At 38.7% G+C, this 21,918-nt stretch overlaps 1 protein-coding gene across 1 annotated transcript in view; it reads left to right on the forward strand.

Annotated features, from left to right (window-relative positions):
* Positions 1-17,289, forward strand: part of LOC139419640 (mitochondrial fission 1 protein-like) — a 40,408-nt gene extending 23,119 nt beyond the window's left edge. Inside the window, exon 7 of the mRNA XM_071169625.1 lies at positions 17,239-17,289. The gene's annotated coding sequence lies outside the window, so the exon portion shown is untranslated. The remainder of the gene's footprint in view (positions 1-17,238) is intronic.
* Positions 17,290-21,918: the final 4,629 nt, after the last annotated feature.

Genomic DNA, 21,918 nt, shown 5'->3' on the forward strand with positions numbered 1-21,918 from the left:
GTGCATTTGCAATATGTTTTTTCACTATAGAATCATATTGCAAATGCACATGCAACTGGTCATCCCCCCAAAAAAAATTTAGATTTTTTTTATGTTTCCTTACTTTTTCAAAGTCACTGTGCATTTGCAATATGTTTTTTCACTATAGAATCATATTGCAAATGCACATGCAACTGGTCATCCCCCAAAAAACATTTTAGATTTTTTTTGTTTATGTTTCCTTACTTTTTCAAAGTCACTGTGCATTTGCAATATGTTTTTTCACTATAGAATCATATTGCAAATGCACGTGCAACTGGTCATCCCCCCCCAAAAAAATTAGATTTTTTTTGTTTATGTTTCCTTACTTTTTCAAAGTCACTGTGCATTTGCAATATGTTTTTTCACTATAGAATCATATTGCAAATGCACGTGCAACTGGTCATCCCCCCAAAAAAAATTTAGATTTTTTTTGTTTATTTTTCCTTACTTTTTCAAAGTCACTGTGCATTTGCAATATGTTTTTTCACTATAGAATCATATTGCAAATGCACGTGCAACTGGTCACCCAAAAATAAAAAAATTGGATTTTTTTTGTTTATGTTTCCTTACTTTTTCAAAGTCACTGTGCATTTGCAATATGTTTCAATGGGCAGGTACCATCACGAATTTGTCATGCTCAAAATTTTTTAGATGTATTTTTTTTTGTTTCTTACTTTTTCAAAGTCACTGTGCATTTGCAATATGTTTTAAAGGGCAGGTACCATCACACATTTGTCATGCTATAAAAATCTTGCAGGAATGTGAAATTGACTGGCCCGATGAACTCGGGATGGCTTTGCAGTGATTCTGGGTCATCTCAATTGCTCGTTTGGGTTGATTTCAGAATGTCGCTTTTGGTGATGTTTTTTCACTATAGGATCATATTGCAAATGTACAAGAGTCAAGTGGACAAGAGTCCATCAGTCAATTAGATATCATTCTGACCACCAAACTGATACAAACTGACACCAAACCCACTTTTTCCAACTCGTTTAGTAGCCAACTATTACATACTTCAGAGCTGGCCCAAAATTCACAACCCCTTCGGTTCAAACCATAAAAAAACCATAAAACACGTAGTTACGTTCTAGCTGCGGGTCCATTTCTTATGTTATGTGTTGGCCTAGCTGAGGCGACCCCGAATCCCAAGTTTCGGCTCGATAGGTCATTTGGTGTCCGAGAAAAACCCTAATTGGTGCTGAAAATCCACTATTTTCCATGACTTGCTACGGGGTCCTTGAATGAGCTATTGGACAGAAACGTTGGGGTCTGTCTATATGGGCCGAGACGTTTGCAATGCACCTAGTCTTGCGACTCTGGGACATTTCTAAATGTCGTCATTTTCGTGATGCAAAAATGAATTGAAGTTATTTCAAATGTACGAGGCTGTTTCTCGGTCCGAGAACCTTCTAGAGCCACGTAACTCACCACGCACCATCTACGGGAGGTCTAGAACAGGTTTCTAAAGTTTCGGAACTCTAGGTCCGACGGTTCTTTTTTAGCTCCAACAAAGCTAACTATTGGAGCCACTGTCTGTCTCTACGCACCCCAATACGTCCCTCCTTCCAAGTTGCGTTTTAGTGTGATTTTTTTTTCCTTTGAATTTTTTTGGGAAAAATGACTGATTTACAGTTCATGGGGGTTGCCTAATCACACATATGAAGTTTTGGAAAGATCAGACTTTTTTAACCCTTCGAAACAGCCCCTGAGACACCAATTATGGCACTTCCGGTTGGCACAGGAAGTTATAAATCAACACATATCCTCATTGGGGTATGCTGTTACAGAATCCTGAGTTTTAAGTCCTTACGTTAAGAATTGACTGATCTACACAGGGTTGAATGCACTATGTCTATAAAACTGCATGCAGTGTATGGGTAAACACTTTTAGGGGCATTTTAACCACTTCCGGTTGGTCCAGGAAGCTTAGAATCAACACAGGTAGACCTCATAGTGGCCTGATGGACTGGTACCGAAGACAGGTTCATACGGCATTCATAACCCACATAGGCCTCAGGTTGAAATTAGGGGTGCAGGCAATGTATTCCTATGGGGAGAGATGACACTGTAATCTGTGAGATCAAAAAACACTGTTTTACTGTTAAGGGTTAATGCCACACGGTCAAGGTTAGGCTTGTACAGATCGGGAGGACCTTAGGAACATTCATGTGGTGCAATTTTTCTTCTCACTCTAACGGTTCTCTCACTGTCACCCAAAAGCAAATGACATTGTGGTGCAGGCTTCATTTTGGGCCTACTATTCTAATGCTCGCTGCGCCTAGACCGAGCGAGCTACGGTCAAGCGGGATATCTCGCTGAACTCGGTACGGCCTAGGGATTATGGTAATGCCATTTCCTGCTCTCTGTGTCTTTAAGCACCGCACTTTATCACTCCATCCTTCCTGTGTGTGTGTGAGGGAGCTTTTCTTTGACATCTGTTGGGATTAATGACTGATTTACAGTTCAGAAGGGTTACCTAGTCACACATATGAAGTTTTGGAGAGATGTGACTTTTTTAACCCTTCGAAACAGAGAGTGTGACCCAATTAAAGGCACTTCCGGTTGGCACAGGAAGCTATAAGTAAACACATGTCTTGATTTACATAGCCACTTACAGAATCCCGAGTTTTAAGTCTTTACGTTAAGAATTGACTGATCTACACAGGGTTGAATGCACCATGTCTATCAAACTGCAGGCAGTGTATGGGTAAACACTTTTAGGGGCATTTTAACCACTTCCGGTTGCTCCAGGAAGCTTAGATTCGACACAGGTAGATCTCATAGTGGCCTGATGGACTGGTACTGAAGACAGGTTCATACGGCATTCATAACCCATATAGGCTTCAGGTTGAATTTTGTGGTGCAGGCTATGTATTCCTATGGGGAGAGATGTCACTGTAATCTGTGAGATCAAAAAACCCTGTTTTACTGTGAAGGGTTAATGCCACACGGTCAAGGTTAGGCTTGTTCAGATCGGGAGGACCTTAGGAACATTCATGTGGTGGAATTGTGCTTCTCACCCTAACGGTTCTCTCACTGCCACCCAAAATCAAATGACATTGTGGTGCAGGCTTCATTTTGGGCCTTCTTTTTTTCAAGTTTGCTGCACTCAGAACGAGCTACGGTCAAGCGGGGCGTCTCCTTGAACTCGGCACAGTCTGGAGACTATGGTGATGCCATTTTTTGTGTTGATTTCAGAATGCCATTTTGGTGATGGTCCCTCTCCGTTTAAACATATTGCAAATGTACAAAAGTCAACTAGCAAGTCAGTGTCCATCAGTCAATTAGATGTCATTATGACACCAAATGGATATCAATTGACACCAAACCCACTTTTTCCTACTCATTTAGTAGCCAACTATCACATATGTCAGAGCAGTCCCATAATTCACAGCGCCTTCGGTTTAAAACATAATAAAAAGGTAAAACACATAGTTACGTTCTAGCTGCGGGTCCAGTTCGGACATTATGTGAAGGCCTATGTGAGGCGACCCCGAATCCCGAGTTTCGGCTCGATAGGTCATTTGGTGTCCGAGAAAAACCCTAATTGGTGCTGAAAATCCACTTTTTTCCATGCCTTGCTACGGGGTCCTTGAACGAGCTATCGGACAGACACGTCGGAGTCCGTCTCTATGGGCCGAGCCGGTTTCAATGCACCTAGCCTTGCGTCTCTGAGACTTTTCTAAACGTCGTCATTTTCGTAATGGTCAAAATGAATTGAAGGTATTGCAAATGTACGAGGCTGTTTCTCGGTCCGAGAACCGTCTAGAGCCACGTAACTCACCACGCACCATCGACCGGAGGTCTAGAACAGGTTTCTAAAGTTTCGGAACTCTAGGTCTGACGGTTCTTTTTTAGCTCCAACAAAGCTAACTATTGCAGCCACTATCTGTCTCTACGCACCCCAATACGTCCCTCCATCCAAGGTGTGTTTTAGTGTGATTTTTTTTTCCTTTGATTTTTTTGGGGAAAAATGACTGATTTACAGTTCATGGGGGTTGCCTAATCACACATATGAAGTTTTGGAAAGATCAGACTTTTTTAACCCCTCGAAACAGCCCCTGAGACACCAGTTATGGCACTTCCGGTTGGCACAGGAAGCTATAAATCAACACATATCCCCATTGGGGTATGCTGTTACAGAATCCTGAGTTTTAAGTCCTTACGTTAAGAACTGACTGATTTACACAGGGTTGAATGCACTATGTCTGTCAAACTGCAGGCAGGGTATGGGTAAACACTTTTAGGGGCATTTTAACCACTTCCGGTTGGTCCAGGAAGCTCAGAATCAACACAGGTAGACCTCATAGTGGCCTGATGGACTGGTACCGAAGACAGGTTCATACGGCATTCATAACCCATATAGACTTCAGGTTGAAATTAGGGGTGCAGGCAATGTATTCCTATGGGGAGAGATGACACTGTAATCTGTGAGATCAAAAAACACTGTTTTACTCTTAAGGGTTAATGCCACACGGTCAAGGTTAGGCTTGTACAGATCGGGAGGACCTTAGGAACATTCATGTGGTGGAATTTTTCTTCTCACCCTAACGGTTCTCTCACTGTCACTCAAAAGCAAATGACATTGTGGGGCAGGCTTCATTTTGGGCCTACTTTTCTAATGGTCGTTGCGCTTAGACCGAGCGAGCTACGGTCAAGCGGGATAGCTCGTTGAACTCAGCACAGTCTGGAGACTATGGTGATGCCATTTTTTGTGTTGATTTCAGAATGCCATTTTGGTGATGGTCCCTCTCCGTTTAAACATATTGCAAATGCACAAAAGTCAACTAGCAAGTCAGTGTCCATCAGTCAATTAGATGTCATTATGACACCAAACCCACTTTTTACTACTCATTTAGAAGCCAACTATCACATATGTCAGAGCAGTCCCATAATTCACAGCGCCTTTAGTTTAAAACATAATAAAAAGGTAAAACACATAGTTACGTTCTAGCTGCGGGTCCAGTTCGGACATTATGTGAAGTCCTATGTGAGGCGACCCCGAATCCCGAGTTTCGGCTCGATAGGTCATTTGGTGTCCGAGAAAAACCCTAATTGGTGCTGAAAATCCACTTTTTTCCATGCCTTGCTACGGGGTCCTTGAACGAGCTATCGGACAGAAACGTTGGGGTCTGTCTCTATGGGCCGAGCCGGTTTCAATGCACCTAGCCTTGCGTCTCTGAGACTTTTCTAAACGTCGTCATTTTTGTAATGGTCAAAATGAATTGAAGGTATTGCAAATGTACGAGGCTGTTTCTCGGTCCGAGAACCGTCTAGAGCCACGTAACTCACCACGCACCATCGACCGGAGGTCTAGAACAGGTTTCTAAAGTTTCGGAACTCTAGGTCTGACGGTTCTTTTTTAGCTCGAACAAAGCTAACTATTGCAGCCACTGTCTGTCTCTACGCACCCCAATACGTCCCTCCATTCAAGTTGTGTTTTAGTGTGATTTTTTTTTCCTTTGAATTTTTTGGGGAAAAATGACTGATTTACAGTTCATGGGGGTTGCCTAATCACATATATGAAGTTTTGGACAGATCAGACTTTTTTAACCCTTTGAAACAGCCCCTGAGACACCAATTATGGCACTTCCGGTTGGCACAGGAAGCTATAAATCACCACATATCCTCATTGGGGTATGCTGTTACAGAATCCTGAGTTTTAAGTCTTTACGTTAACAACTGAGTTATTTACGGAGGGTTTAGTATGTGTGTGTTATTTCAGAAAATCATAGAAAATCACAGAAATCTCGCAGAGCTCCGCAGCACACTTTAAAAAGATTCGTATGAACACCCTGCAACTGGATCTGTAACCGTTGAAAAAAAAAAACGCCTATTTGTGACCATTGCCAAGTTGTCATTGTTCCGTTTCTCTTAAATGACGATAGATAAATGGCTGGTTCTTTTTTTATTGACACCGGAGGCTCCTTGACTTTGACCTGAAGTGGAAAAATAATTTCTCTATTTCCATTTAGGACCTTTAATCCCAGAAAAACGGCCATAACTCAAAAACCGTCGAGGCCTAGACGCCATCTTGTTCGGGGCCAACTGCCCATTATGCCAAACCTACGCTCACCAAGTTTCGGCTTCGAAATATTTTCCGTTTTCGAGATAAGGCCCCGTCGTGATTCGTGATGTTTTGCCAAATTGCCATATGATTCCGTATGCCCTCTTGTGGGAAATTCCGGGATAGCGGAAAAACGGTCCAAAACTTGTTTATTTTATAAAACGGAAACCGAATGTCCGACAAAGTTCATTTGATGACTTCCCGGTAGGTCTGGCCCTACCGCACGGCCCGACGCCGACCGCGAATTTTACAAACGATTTCGGACGTCTAGTAAGGGACCGTACATTTGCAATATGGACTTTCTCACTGATCATACACGAAATGCCGAAATGTTCCCTTAAGGTATGAAAAACCCAGGTGGAGCGCACTCGCCCCCTGTTGGATTTTTGAGGTGTTACAATTGGCAATTGCCATATGGCATTTGCCATATACTTTGCACGAATCAACGCCGCTTTGGGTGGTATTGGACATCGTGTACATGGTTTGTCCAATGCCAATATTTTGACATTCATTTTTGTACAAATCAGGGGGGTATTCCCTTACATCTCAAATAGACAGCACAACAAAAATTGGACACCCAGAGTGCATCAAACATGATTTAGAGCTTGTTTATGGGAAGAAAAAAAAATTGTATTTTCATTTTGCAACTTGCTGAAAACTGTCCACAATGTTAATTTCATCTCAAATAGACAGCACAGCAAAAATTGGACATCCAGAGTGTATCAAACATGATTTAGAGCTTGTTCATGAAAAAAATATATATTTCAATGTTGCAACTTGCTGAAAACTGTCCACAATGTTCATTTCATCTCAAATAGACAGCACAGCAAAAATTGGACATCCAGAGTGCATCAAACATGATTTAGAGCTTGTTTATGGAAAACAAGTTTTTTCTGTATTTCAATGTTGCAACTTGCTGAAAACTGTCCACAATGTTCATTTCATCTCAAATAGACAGCACAGCAAAAATTGGACATCCAGAGTGCATCAAACATGATTTAGAGCTTGTTTATGGAAAAAAAAATGTTTTTGTATTTTTATGTTGTAACTTGCTGAAAACTGTCCACAATGTTCATTTCATCTCAAATAGACAGCACAGCAAAAATTGGACATCCAGAGTGCATCAAACATGATTTAGAGCTTGTTTATGGAAATAACATTTTTTTTTTCTGTATTTCAATGTTGCAACTTGCTGAAAACTGTCCACAATGTTCCTTTCATCTCAAATAGCACAGCAAAAATTGGACATCCAGAGTGCATCAAACATGATTTAGGGCTTGTTTATGGAAAAAAATGTTTTTTTTTGTATTTTAATGTTGTAACTTGCTGAAAACTGTCCACAATGTTCATTTCATCTCAAATAGACAGCACAGCAAAAATTGGACATCCAGAGTGCATCAAACATGATTTAGAGCTTGTTTATGGGAGAAAAAAAAAAGTATTTTAATTTTGCAATTTGCTGAAAACTGTCCACAATGTTCATTTCATCTCAAATAGACAGCACAGCAAAAATTGGACATCCAGAGTGTATCAAACATGATTTAGAGCTTGTTTATGAAAAAAACTTTTTTATTTTTTATTTTAATGTTGTAACTTGCTGAAAACTGTCCACAATGTTAATTTCATCGCAAATAGACATCACAGCAAAAATTGGACATCCAGAGTGCATCAAACATGATTTAGAGCTTGTTTATGTAAAAAAAAAAAAATCTGTATTTCAATGTTGCAACTTGCTGAAAACTGTCCACAATGTTCATTTCATCTCAATTTGACAGCACAGCAAAAATTGGACATCCAGAGTGCATCAAACATGATTTAGAGCTTGTTTATGGAAAAAAATGTTTATTTTTTATTTTTATGTTGTAACTTGCTGAAAACTGTCCACAATGTTCATTTCATCTCAAATTGACAGCACAGCAAAAATTGGACATCCAGTGTGTATCAAACATGATTTAGGGCTTGTTTATGGAAAAAAATGTTTTTTTTTGTATTTTATTGTTGTAACTTGCTGAAAACTGTCCACAATGTTCATTTCATCTCAAATAGACAGCACAGCAAAAATTGGACATCCAGAGTGCATCAAACATGATTTAGAGCTTGTTTATGAGAAGAAAAAAAAATTGTATTTTAATTTTGCAACTTGCTGAAAACTGTCCACAATGTTAATTTCATCTCAAATAGACAGCACAGCAAAAATTGGACATCCAGAGTGTATCAAACATGATTTAGAGCTTGTTCATGAAAAAAAAAATGTATTTCAATGTTGCAACTTGCTGAAAACTGTCCACAATGTTCATTTCATCTCAATTTGACAGCACAGCAAAAATTGGACATCCAGAGTGCATCAAACATGATTTAGAGCTTGTTTATGGAAAAAAATGTTTATTTTTTATTTTTATGTTGTAACTTGCTGAAAACTGTCCACAATGTTCATTTCATCTCAAATTGACAGCACAGCAAAAATTGGACATCCAGTGTGTATCAAACATGATTTAGGGCTTGTTTATGGAAAAAAATGTTTTTTTTTGTATTTTATTGTTGTAACTTGCTGAAAACTGTCCACAATGTTCATTTCATCTCAAATAGACAGCACAGCAAAAATTGGACATCCAGAGTGCATCAAACATGATTTAGAGCTTGTTTATGAGAAGAAAAAAAAATTGTATTTTAATTTTGCAACTTGCTGAAAACTGTACACAATGTTAATTTCATCTCAAATAGACAGCACAGCAAAAATTGGACATCCAGAGTGTATCAAACATGATTTAGAGCTTGTTCATGAAAAAAAAAATGTATTTCAATGTTGCAACTTGCTGAAAACTGTCCACAATGTTCATTTCATCTCAAATAGACAGCAAAGCAAAAATTGGACATCCAGAGTGCATCAAACATGATTTAGAGCTTGTTTATGGAAAACACGTTTTTTCTGTATTTCAATGTTGCAACTTGCTGAAAACTGTCCACAATGTTCATTTCGTCTCAACTAGACAGCGCAGCAAAAATTGGACATCCAGAGTGCATCAAACATGATTTAGAGCTTGTTTATGGAAAACAAGTTTTTTCTGTATTTCAATGTTGCAACTTGCTGAAAACTGTCCACAATGTTCATTTCATCTCAAATAGACAGCACAGCAAAAATTGGACATCCAGAGTGCATCAAACATGATTTAGAGCTTGTTTATGGAAAAAAAATTTTTTTATTTTTTGTATTTTTATGTTGTAACTTGCTGAAAACTGTCCACAATGTTCATTTCATCTCAAATAGACAGCACAGCAAAAATTGGACATCCAGAGTGCATCAAACATGATTTAGAGCTTGTTTATGGAAAAAAAAAAAAAATTCTTCTGTATTTCAATGTTGCAACTTGCTGAAAACTGTCCACAATGTTCCTTTCATCTCAAATAGACAGCACAGCAAAAATTGGACATCCAGAGTGCATCAAACATGATTTAGGGCTTGTTTATGGAAAAAAATGTTTTTTTTTGTTTTTTTATGGTGTAACTTGCTGAAAACTGTCCACAATGTTCATTTCATCTCAAATAGACAGCACAGCAAAAATTGGACATCCAGAGTGCATCAAACATGATTTAGAGCTTGTTTATGGAAATATTTTTTTTTTCTTCTGTATTTCAATGTTGCAACTTGCTGAAAACTGTCCACAATGTTCCTTTCATCTCAAATAGACAGCACAGCAAAAATTGGACATCCAGAGTGCATCAAACATGATTTAGGGCTTGTTTATGGAAAAAAATGTTTTTTTTTGTATTTTAATGGTGTAACTTGCTGAAAACTGTCCACAATGTTCATTTCATCTCAAATAGACAGCACAGCAAAAATTGGACATCCAGAGTGCATCAAACATGATTTAGAGCTTGTTTATGGGAAGGAAAAAAAAGTATTTTAATTTTGCAATTTGCTGAAAACTGTCCACAATGTTCATTTCATCTCAAATAGACAGCACAGCAAAAATTGGACATCCAGAGTGTATCAAACATGATTTAGAGCTTGTTCTTGAAAAAAAAAATGTATTTCAATGTTGCAACTTGCTGAAAACTGTCCACAATGTTCATTTCATCTCAAATAGACAGCACAGCAAAAATTGGACATCCAGAGTGCATCAAACATGATTTAGAGCTTGTTTATGAAAAAAACTTTTTTATTTTTTATTTTAATGTTGTAACTTGCTGAAAACTGTCCACAATGTTAATTTCATCGCAAATAGACATCACTGCAAAAATTGGACATCCAGAGTGCATCAAACATGATTTAGAGCTTGTTTATGTAAAAAAAAATAATTCTGTATTTCAATGTTGCAACTTGCTGAAAACTGTCCACAATGTTCATTTCATCTCAATTTGACAGCACAGCAAAAATTGGACATCCAGAGTGCATCAAACATGATTTAGAGCTTGTTAATGGAAAAAAATGTTTTTTTTTGTATTTTTATGTTGCAACTTGCTGAAAACTGTCCACAATGTTCATTTCATCTCAAATAGACAGCACAGCAAAAAATTGGACATCCAGAGTGCATCAAACATGATTTAGAGCTTGTTTATGAAAAAAACTTTTTTATTTTTTATTTTAATGTTGTAACTTGCTGAAAACTGTCCACAATGTTCCTTTCATCTCAAATAGACAGCACAGCAAAAATTGGACATCCAGAGTGCATCAAACATGATTTAGGGCTTGTTTATGGAAAAAAATGTTTTTTTTTGTATTTTAATGGTGTAACTTGCTGAAAACTGTCCACAATGTTCATTTCATCTCAAATAGACAGCACAGCAAAAATTGGACATCCAGAGTGCATCAAACATGATTTAGAGCTTGTTTATGGGAAGGAAAAAAAAGTATTTTAATTTTGCAATTTGCTGAAAACTGTCCACAATGTTCATTTCATCTCAAATAGACAGCACAGCAAAAATTGGACATCCAGAGTGTATCAAACATGATTTAGAGCTTGTTCTTGAAAAAAAAAATGTATTTCAATGTTGCAACTTGCTGAAAAATGTCCACAATGTTCATTTCATCTCAAATAGACAGCACAGCAAAAATTGGACATCCAGAGTGCATCAAACATGATTTAGAGCTTGTTTATGAAAAAAACTTTTTTATTTTTTATTTTAATGTTGTAACTTGCTGAAAACTGTCCACAATGTTAATTTCATCGCAAATAGACATCACTGCAAAAATTGGACATCCAGAGTGCATCAAACATGATTTAGAGCTTGTTTATGTAAAAAAAAATAATTCTGTATTTCAATGTTGCAACTTGCTGAAAACTGTCCACAATGTTCATTTCATCTCAATTTGACAGCACAGCAAAAATTGGACATCCAGAATGCATCAAACATGATTTAGAGCTTGTTAATGGAAAAAAATGTTTTTTTTTGTATTTTTATGTTGCAACTTGCTGAAAACTGTCCACAATGTTCATTTCATCTCAAATAGACAGCACAGCAAAAAATTGGACATCCAGAGTGCATCAAACATGATTTAGAGCTTGTTTATGAAAAAAACTTTTTTATTTTTTATTTTAATGTTGTAACTTGCTGAAAACTGTCCACAATGTTAATTTCATCGCAAATAGACATCACAGCAAAAATTGGACATCCAGAGTGCATCAAACATGATTTAGAGCTTGTTTATGTAAAAACAAAAAAATTCTGTATTTCAATGTTGCAACTTGCTGAAAACTGTCCACAATGTTCATTTCATCTCAATTTGACAGCACAGCAAAAATTGGACATCCAGAGTGCATCAAACATGATTTAGAGCTTGTTAATGGAAAAAAATGTTTTTTTTGTATTTTTATGTTGTAACTTGCTGAAAACTGTCCACAATGTTCATTTCATCTCAAATAGACAGCACAGCAAAAATTGGACATCCAGAGTGCATCAAACATGATTTAGAGCTTGTTTATGGAAGAAAAATTTTTATTTTTATTTTAATGTTGTAACTTGCTGAAAACTGTCCACAATGTTCATTTCATCTCAAATTGACAGCACAGCAAAAATTGGACATCCAGAGTGCATCAAACATGATTTAGAGCTTGTTTATGGAAATAATATTTTTTTTCTTCTGTATTTCAATGTTGCAACTTGCTGAAAACTGTCCACAATGTTCCTTTCATCTCAAATAGACAGCACAGCAAAAATTGGACATCCAGAGTGCATCAAACATGATTTAGGGCTTGTTTATGGAAAAAAAATGTTTTTTTTTGTATTTTAATGGTGTAACTTGCTGAAAACTGTCCACAATGTTCATTTCATCTCAAATAGACAGCACAGCAAAAATTGGACATCCAGAGTGCATCAAACATGATTTAGAGCTTGTTTATGTAAAAAAAAAAAAAAATCTGTATTTCAATGTTGCAACTTGCTGAAAACTGTCCACAATGTTCATTTCATCTCAATTTGACAGCACAGCAAAAATTGGACATCCAGAGTGCATCAAACATGATTTAGAGCTTGTTTATGGAAAAAAATGTTTTTTTTTGTATTTTTATGTTGTAACTTGCTGAAAACTGTCCACAATGTTCATTTCATCTCAAATAGACAGCACAGCAAAAATTGGACATCCAGAGTGCATCAAACATGATTTAGAGCTTGTTTATGGAAATAATATTTTTTTTCTTCTGTATTTCAATGTTGCAACTTGCTGAAAACTGTCCACAATGTTCCTTTCATCTCAAATAGACAGCACAGCAAAAATTGGACATCCAGAGTGCATCAAACATGATTTAGAGCTTGTTTATGGAAGAAGAAAAAAAATTGTATTTTAATTTTGCAACTTGCTGAAAACTGTCCACAATGTTAATTTCATCTCAAATTGACAGCACAGCAAAAATTGGACATCCAGAGTGCATCAAACATGATTTAGAGCTTGTTTATGGAAAACACGTTTTTTCTGTATTTCAATGTTGCAACTTGCTGAAAACTGTCCACAATGTTCATTTCATCTCAAATAGACAGCACAGCAAAAATTGGACATCCAGAGTGCATCAAACATGATTTAGAGCTTGTTTATGGAAAACACGTGTTTTCTGTATTTCAATGTTGCAACTTGCTGAAAACTGTCCACAATGTTCATTTCATCTCAAATAGACAGCACAGCAAACATTGGACATCCAGAGTGCATCAAACATGATTTAGAGCTTGTTTATGGAAATACAATTGTATTTCAAAGATGCAACTTGCTGAAAACTGTCCACAATGTTAATTTAATCTCAAATAGACAGCACAGCAAAAATTGGACATCCAGAGTGCATCAAACATGATTTAGAGCTTGTGTTTGGAAAAAACGTTTTTTTTGTATTTCAATGTTTCAACTTGCTGAAAACTGTCCACAATGTTCATTTCATCTCAAATAGACAGCACAGCAAAAATGTATTGGTGGAACTAAAACACACAGATAGAATGTACAACAGAGTCATTGAAGTCTTCTTGAGAAAAGAAAGGAGGAAGGATTTTGTGTTCAAATAATCAGTCTTTGATGTGTATGTATGTTTCGCATTTTATTTTGTTAATATTAAATAGCCTATATATTAACAAAATAAAATGGCAAATAGCCTATGTTGCAAATTATTTGTTTTTTTTAATTTTATTTTTAGTGAATAGTTATGTCTTTATCATCACGGTGAAACTGCTTTGGGTGCGACAATGCGCTGTTTAGTGAACACATTGTATTTTTTTTGGGGGGGGGGTCTTAAAGCTCAAAGTTTGTGGACCAGAAATGGATAGAAGATGAATATTAATATAACTCTGTTGCACTCGACTATGTTCTTGCCTATTAGTTGAACTGTACTGTATTGTACTCTTCCCCTGCAATTCTCTGAATAAAAATGTAAATTTCAAGGTGACGCAATGCCTGGTTATACTGCGTTTCTGTCTAAATGTATAGTGTCTAGAGCCATAGCATCATAATGATGGTAACAAGAGGTGGATTAATGCGGGTGGGACTGTGTAGGACCTCACTGAAGGCCCAGGCCCCAGGCCCACGGCACACCACTGGAAATAAATTAATTGCCTTGCTGCTGGTATGATTTACAGACACTTGAAAGAGAGGCGATGGGTTACGAAAACGGCTATAGTTACAGATTGGTAGCCCAGATTTGATATCCGACTTCATCTATGAAGAGCAGAGAAGCAGGGGAAGATTTACTTATTTTTTTCCTCAAAAACGTTCCGAAAGTGGTCAAAACGACTGTTGTTTGTGGAAGTTTGAAAAACACGTGGTAATGCAGTTACAAAAACAGCTGTACCGTAAGTTCCGTATGGAATATTTTGATTCTGCACACAGCTATGAATAGCAGAGAAGTAGACGAATATCGAATACGTGAATAGATCTTTGAAAAAAACCTTGAGGATTGATTATAAACAACGTTTGCCATGTTTCTGTCGATTTTATGGAGCTAATTTGGAAGATTTTTCTGAGTTTTCATGACTGCAATTTCCGGGCCGATTTCTCAGCCAAACGTGAAGAACAAACGGAGCAATTTTGCCTACAAAACTAATATTTTTGGAAAAAAGGAACATTGGCTATCTAACTGGGAGTCTCGTGAGTGAAAACATCCGAAGCTCATCAAAGGTAAACGATTAAATTTTATTGCTTTTCTGATTTCCGTGACCAAGTTACCTGCTGCTAGCTGGACAAAATGCTATAATACGCTATCGATAAACTTACACAAATGCTTGTCTAGCTTTGGCTGTAAAGCATATTTTGAAAATCTGAGATGACAGGGTGAGTAACAAAAGGTTAAGCTGTGTCTCAAAATATTTCACTTGTGATTTTCATGAATATGAATATTTTCTAGGAATATTCATGTCCGTTGTGTTATGCTAATTAGTGTCAGATGATGACAACGGTCCCATTCACAGTGTCACTAGAGGTTAAATTTTAGAAGCAATATGTAAACATGTACAGTGCCTTGCGAAAGTATTTGGCCCCCTTGAACTTTGCGACCTTTTGCCACATTTCAGGCTTCAAACATAAAGATATAAAACTGTATTTTTTTGTGAAGAATCAACAACAAGTGGGACACAATCATGAAGTGGAACGACATTTATTGGATATTTCAAACTTTTTTAACAAATCAAAAACTGAACAATTGGGCGTGCAAAATTATTCAGCCCCCTTAAGTTAATACTTTGTAGCGCCACCTTTTGCTGCGATTACAGCTGTAAGTCGCTTGGGGTATGTCTCTATCAGTTTTGCACATCGAGAGACTGACATTTTTTTTCCCATTCCTCCTTGCAAAACAGCTCGAACTCAGTGAGGTTGGATGGAGAGCATTTGTGAACAGCAGTTTTCAGTTCTTTCCACAGATTCTCGATTGGATTCAGGTCTGGACTTTGACTTGGCCATTCTAACACCTGGATATGTTTATTTTTGAACCATTCCATTGTAGATTTTGCTTTATGTTTTGGATCATTGTCTTGTTGGAAGACAAATCTCCGTCCCAGTCTCAGGTCTTTTGCAGACTCCATCAGGTTTTCTTCCAGAATGGTCCTGTATTTGGCTCCATCCATCTTCCCATCAATTTTAACCATCTTCCCTGTCCCTGCTGAAGAAAAGCAGGCCCAAACCATGATGCTGCCACCACCATGTTTGACAGTGGGAATGGTGTGTTCAGGGTGATGAGCTGTGTTGCTTTTACGCCAAACATAAGGTTTTGCATTGTTGCCAAAAAGTTCAATTTTGGTTTCATCTGACCAGAGCACCTTCTTCCACATGTTTGGTGTGTCTCCCATGTGGCTTGTGGCAAACTTTAAACAACACTTTTTATGGATATCTTTAAGAAATGGCTTTCTTCTTGCCACTCTTCCATAAAGGCCAGATTTGTGCAATATACGACTGATTGTTGTCCTATGGACAGAGTCTCCCACCTCAGCTGTAGATCTCTGCAGTTCATCCAGAGTGATCATGGGCCTCTTGGCTGCATCTCTGATCAGTCTTCTCCTTGTATGAGCTGAAAGTTTAGAGGGACGGCCAGGTCTTGGTAGATTTGCAGTGGTCTGATACTCCTTCCATTTCAATATTATCGTATGCACAGTGCTCCTTGGGATGTTTAAAGCTTGGGAAATCTTTTTGTATCCAAATCCGGCTTTAAACTTCTTCACAACAGTATCTCGGACCTGCCTGGTGTGTTCCTTGTTCTTCATGATGCTCTCTGCGCTTTTAACGGACCTCTGAGACTATCACAGTGCAGCTGCATTTATACGGAGACTTGATTACACACAGGTGGATTGTATTTAGCATCATTAGTCATTTAGGTCAACATTGGATCATTCAGAGATCCTCACTGAACTTCTGGAGAGAGTTTGCTGCACTGAAAGTAAAGGGGCTGAATAATTTTGCACGCCCAATTTTTCAGTTTTTGATTTGTTAAAAAAGTTTGAAATATCCAATAAATGTCGTTCCACTTCATGATTGTGTCCCACTTGTTGTTGATTCTTCACAAAAAAATACAGTTTTATATCTTTATGTTTGAAGCCTGAAATGTGGCAAAAGGTCGCAAAGTTCAAGGGGGCCGAATACTTTCGCAAGGCACTGTAATGTCATGAAATGTGAGATGCATGTGTCTGCCGCCCCACCGCAACCCACATCAAATAGCCTATTTGAGGCTGTTGAGGGGAGGGCAGGCCCACAACAATGGCCAAAGTGAAATGAAGACAGTAGATACAGCTGGTCTGTTGTAATATAATAAAGACAGTAGATCTATCTGGTCTATCATATTATAGAGACAGTAGACCTAGCTGAAATGTCATAATATAAAAGAGACAGTAGATCTAGCAGGTCTATAATAATATATTCATATATATCTGTGTATTATACCTGTTGATACTCACTTTACAGCAGAAAGAGACTGCTATGGCACCTGGCATCAGCAGCACAATATTGTGTAGAGCTTTGGCAAAGTGGGTGGGGTTATATCCTTCCTGTTTGGCCCTGTCCGGGGGTCTCGGATTAGGCCACAGTGTCTCCTGACCCCTCCTGTCTCAGCCTCCAGTATTTATACGGCAGTAGTTTATGTGTTGGGGGGCTAGGGTCAGTTTGTTATATCTGGAGTACTTCTGTCTTTTCTGGTGTCCTGTGTGAATTTAAGTATGCTCTCTCTAATTCTCTCTTTCTCTCTCTCGGAGGACCTAAGCCCTAGGACCATGCGTCAGGACTACTTGGCATGATGACTCCTTGCTGTCCCCAGTCCACCTGGCCCTGCTGCTGTTCCAGTTTCAACTGTTCTGCCTGTGGCTATGGAACCTTAAACAGTTCAGATTTACTCTTGAGGTGCTGTCCTGTTGCATCCTCTACAACTACTGTGATTATTATTATTTGACCCTGCTGGTCATCTATGAACGTTTGAAAATCTCGGCCATGTTCTGTTATAATCTCCACCCGGCACAGCCAGAAGAGGACTGGCCACCCCTCATAGCCTGGTTCCTCTCTGGGTTTCTGCCTAGGTTTTGGCCTTTTTTAGGGAGTTTTTCCTAGCCACCGTGCTTCTACACCTGCATTGCTTGCTGTTTGGGGTTTTAGGCTGGGTTTCTGTACAGCACTTTGAGATATCAGCTGATGTACGAAGGGCTATATAAATACATTTGATTTGATTTGATTTGATTTGTGTACAAACAGTATGTATGACAGCCTAAAAGAAGCTTAAGACTTCACGACTCATTGATGATGAGCACTGTAGGACAGAAAAATAGTGACCAAAGTGATGGTGAGCTTCCAAAGAGTTATTATTTATCAGGTGCGTGACAGTCTCACAGCTGAGCTGCAAAGGCATTTTTTTCAAAGAATAATTGCGGGATCCAGTCTCTCAACACAAAGAGTACAACATTCTTGAATGAAGCGCCTCTGTTTGCCTTTGCCCAGACCTTCGAGTCAGATTTAGAGGACCTCAAATATGAGGTTCATCAAACCAAGCAGCTTCTTAATAGGAGAGAGATAAGTGGAAGAGACAGACCGTCTACTCTCCCTGACTTTGTTGTGTTTCTAGAACCTTGTAAAGAGGACTTCCATGAGCTATTTCGACTTTGTAAGATTTCTGTTGTTTACACCAGTCAGCAATGCTTCTTGCGAGAGAAAGTTCTCAGCTTTAAAACTGATTAAAACCCACCTTAGGACAACGATGGTTGATGACAGGTTAAGTCACCAGGGAATTCTTAGTGTTGAGTCAAGGAGGGCACGCTCCCTCAACATGGAGGAGTTTGTGAAACATTTTGCCAGTTCTCACTAGAACCACAGAATTATGCTGTTTTAAATCTACCTAGGATAATTTGGCACTTAGGCAGTCCCTCTGGTCATGATTAAAACCTGCACTGTGTACTAACTAGTACACTGACATTCTAAAATGATAAATCCACAGATTTAATTTGGTTTTGATTAGGCCAATTCCAAAACTTTTCTTTGTTATTAGTTAACATAATATATAGGAGCGTAAATATGATACAGTAAGTTTGTAATATTGATGGGCATCAAAATTATTTTTATTTTTCAAGCCCATTTCTGCTTCATACCTGGTATGTCAAATTGCAGTATGTTTTTTTGTCAATATCATTTTTTGTAAATAAACTATGCAATTTATGTAACACACACATGCTATCTTATCTACTTGGTGCTTGAGCTTTATTTTCTGGATGTTCAACACTTAGAAGACCCAGATTATATATTCATGAAAACAGAGTGACCCTGTGTGTGTGTGTGTGTGTGTGTGTGTGTGTGTGTGTGTGTGTGTGTGTGTGTGTGTGTGTGTGTGTGTGTGTGTGTGTGTGTGTGTGTGAGTGCGTGCGTGCGTGCGTGCGTGCGTGCGTGCGTGCGTGCGTGCGAGAGAAAGAAATTGAGCTGCAGGTCCAAGCTAGAGACACTGACAATTATCAATTCTATCTCTAATCACCAATCATAGGATTCATTCATGCTCTTTAGATGCCAGGTTAGATTTGCATACATTTTCTGTCATGGTCTATGTCTAACAGATGTAAATCGTACTCTCCTTGCGTTGTGTTTTGTCCAAATAAATCACCCCAGCCAGTGGTCCCAGTTAAGCATTATTTATTTATGTTGTTAAATATGAAACAGCACGTTAGTTGTGCAGGGCTTAACAATGTTGATGGCTGTCGATGGTAAAAGCCCTTGCATCACATTTTCATACTGGGGAGACGTTCGCGATCTCCCCCTATCTGCATGCGGGGCCAATCACAACACGCCTTATTGTCATCATTTATACCTGGATCTCGCAGCTAGCTAGCTGCTATCCGTGTAACTATCGGCTTATGTCGATCCCGGAGCAAACATAAATTATTCCGGAGCTAGCCAGCTGAAGAGTTCCATCAGCCACTCCTGGGCTACAATTACCTATCCGGACCTGTTTTACTGCCAACGCGGAGCCCCACCGGGCCTTCACAACTGGACTACCAACGTTATCTGCCCGAGGGAGTTATCCAGCTGGCTCCTCCGTCGCGACGTTACCTGAACGCTCATCTGCGGCCCGCTAATCGTTAGATGTCTTATCGGCTGCTATCTGAATAGATCTATAGGACAATTTTTTTTCTTGGGCCTCTATAACTATATCTATTTTTTTTTGCGAATTGGATTGATCCCCTCTACCACACGGAACCCCAATAATCCTACTGACAGAAACGCACGAGGTGGCTAAAAACAGACCCCCATCCTATGCTAGCTTGCTACCGATGGCCCGGCTAGCTGTCTGAATCGCCGTGAGCCCAACCAACCTCACTACTCACTGGACACTTTTGATCACTCAACTAAGCATGTCTCTCCTTAATAATGTCAATATGCCTTGTCCATTGCTGTTCTGGTTAGTGTTTATTGGCTTATTTCACTGTAGAGCCTCTAGTCCTGCTCACTATACCTTATCCAACCTATTAGTTCCACCACCCACACATGCGATGACATCTTCTGGTTTCAATTATGTTTCTAGAGACAAAATCTCTTTCATCATCACTCAATACCTAGGTTTACCTCCACTGTATTCACATCCTACCATACCTTTGTCTGTACATTATACCATGAAGCTATTTCATCACCCCCAGAAACCTCCTTTTACTCTCTGTTCCAGACGTTCTAGACAACAAATTCTCATTGCTTTTAGCAGTACCCTTATCCTACTCCTCCTCTTTTCCTCTGGTGATGTAGAGGTGAATCCAGGCCCTGCAGTGCCTAGCTCCACTCCTATTCCCCAGGCACTCTCTTTTGATGACTTCTGTAACCGTAATAGCCTTGGTATCATGCATGTTAACCTCTCTGAACCACCCATCCCGGATCCGGTGTAATTGTCATCAGCAACGCTGAATAGCATAGCGCCACTGTCAAATAATATTACTAGAAAATATTAATATTCATGAAATCACAAGTGCAATGTTGAAAAACACAGCTTAGCCTTTTGTTAATCCACCTGTTGTCTCAGATTTTAAATTATGCTTTACAGTGAAAGCAATACAAGCGTTTATGTAAGTTTATCGATCGCTTGACAAAACAATAAGTACACTTAGCATCAGGTAACTTGGTCACGAAAATCAGAAAAGCAATCAAATTAATAGTTTACCTTTGATGATCTTCGGATGTTTTCACTCACGAGACTCCCAGTTAGACAACAAATGTTCCTTTTGTTCCATAAAGATATTTTTTATATCCAAATACCTCAGTTCGTTTGGTGCGTTATGCCAAGGAATCCACCGGAAAAACCGGTCATGACAACACAGACAAAAATTCCAAATTATATCCATAATGTCCACAGAAACATGTCAAACATTTTTTATAATCAATCCTCAGGGTGTTTTTCAAATATCTATTCGATAATATATCAACCAGGACAGTTGGCTTTTCACTAGGACTGGGAGTAAAAATGGCCACCTTTCTCTTTTGCGCACAACTCCCTCTGAGAGTGGTCACCATAGCATCACCCACCTGTAGCACACGCTCCAGCAGGTACATCTCTCTGGTCACCCCCAAAACCAATTCTTTCTTTGGCCGCCTCTCCTTCCAGTTCTCTACTGCCAATGACTGGAACGAACTACAAAAATCTCTGAAACTGGAAACACTTATCTCCCTCACTAGCTTTAAGCACCAGCTGTCAGAGCAGCTCACAGATTACTGCACCTGTACATAGCCCATCTATAATTTAGCCCAAACAACTACCTCTTTCCCTACTGTATTTATTTTATTTATTTATTTATTTTGCTCCTTTGCACCCCATTATTTTTATTTCTACTTTGCACATTCTTCCACTGCAAATCAACCATTCCAGTGTTTTACTTGCTATATTGTATTTACTTTGCCACAATGGCCTTTTTTTGCCTTTACCTCCCTTATCTCACCTCATTTGCTCACATCGTATATAGACTTGTTTCTACTGTATTATTGACTGTATGTTTGTTTTACTCCATGTGTAACTCTGTGTTGTTGTATGTGTCGAACTGCTTTGCTTTATCTTGGCCCGGTCGCAATTGTAAATGAGAACTTGTTCTCAACTTGCCTACCTGGTTAAATAAAGGTGAAATAAATCAGTTGAACCAACCAATAAGAATGCTTTAAATACACCTTTCTTTAGAGGCAAGTGGAAACATAACCAACATTTGGACCCCCGAAGTAGCCTTGGACACCCCCTGGCCACCCCATGTATAAAACTCTAGTTCCGCCACTATTAAGTAGTACTTGAAATTATTTTTACTTGAGTACTTTACACAACTGTTTGTATGAAGGTTCCCCAACCACCACAAATATTTTCAGTTTTTGGGATATTTTCAACATGCGCAGTAGGTGGCGGCATGCACATTCGAACGCCATTATTATACCAGAGAAGAAGAAGGAA

The sequence above is a fragment of the Oncorhynchus clarkii genome, chromosome 10, assembly GCF_045791955.1.
Source record: "Oncorhynchus clarkii lewisi isolate Uvic-CL-2024 chromosome 10, UVic_Ocla_1.0, whole genome shotgun sequence".
Taxonomy (NCBI): Eukaryota; Metazoa; Chordata; class Actinopteri; order Salmoniformes; family Salmonidae; genus Oncorhynchus; species Oncorhynchus clarkii.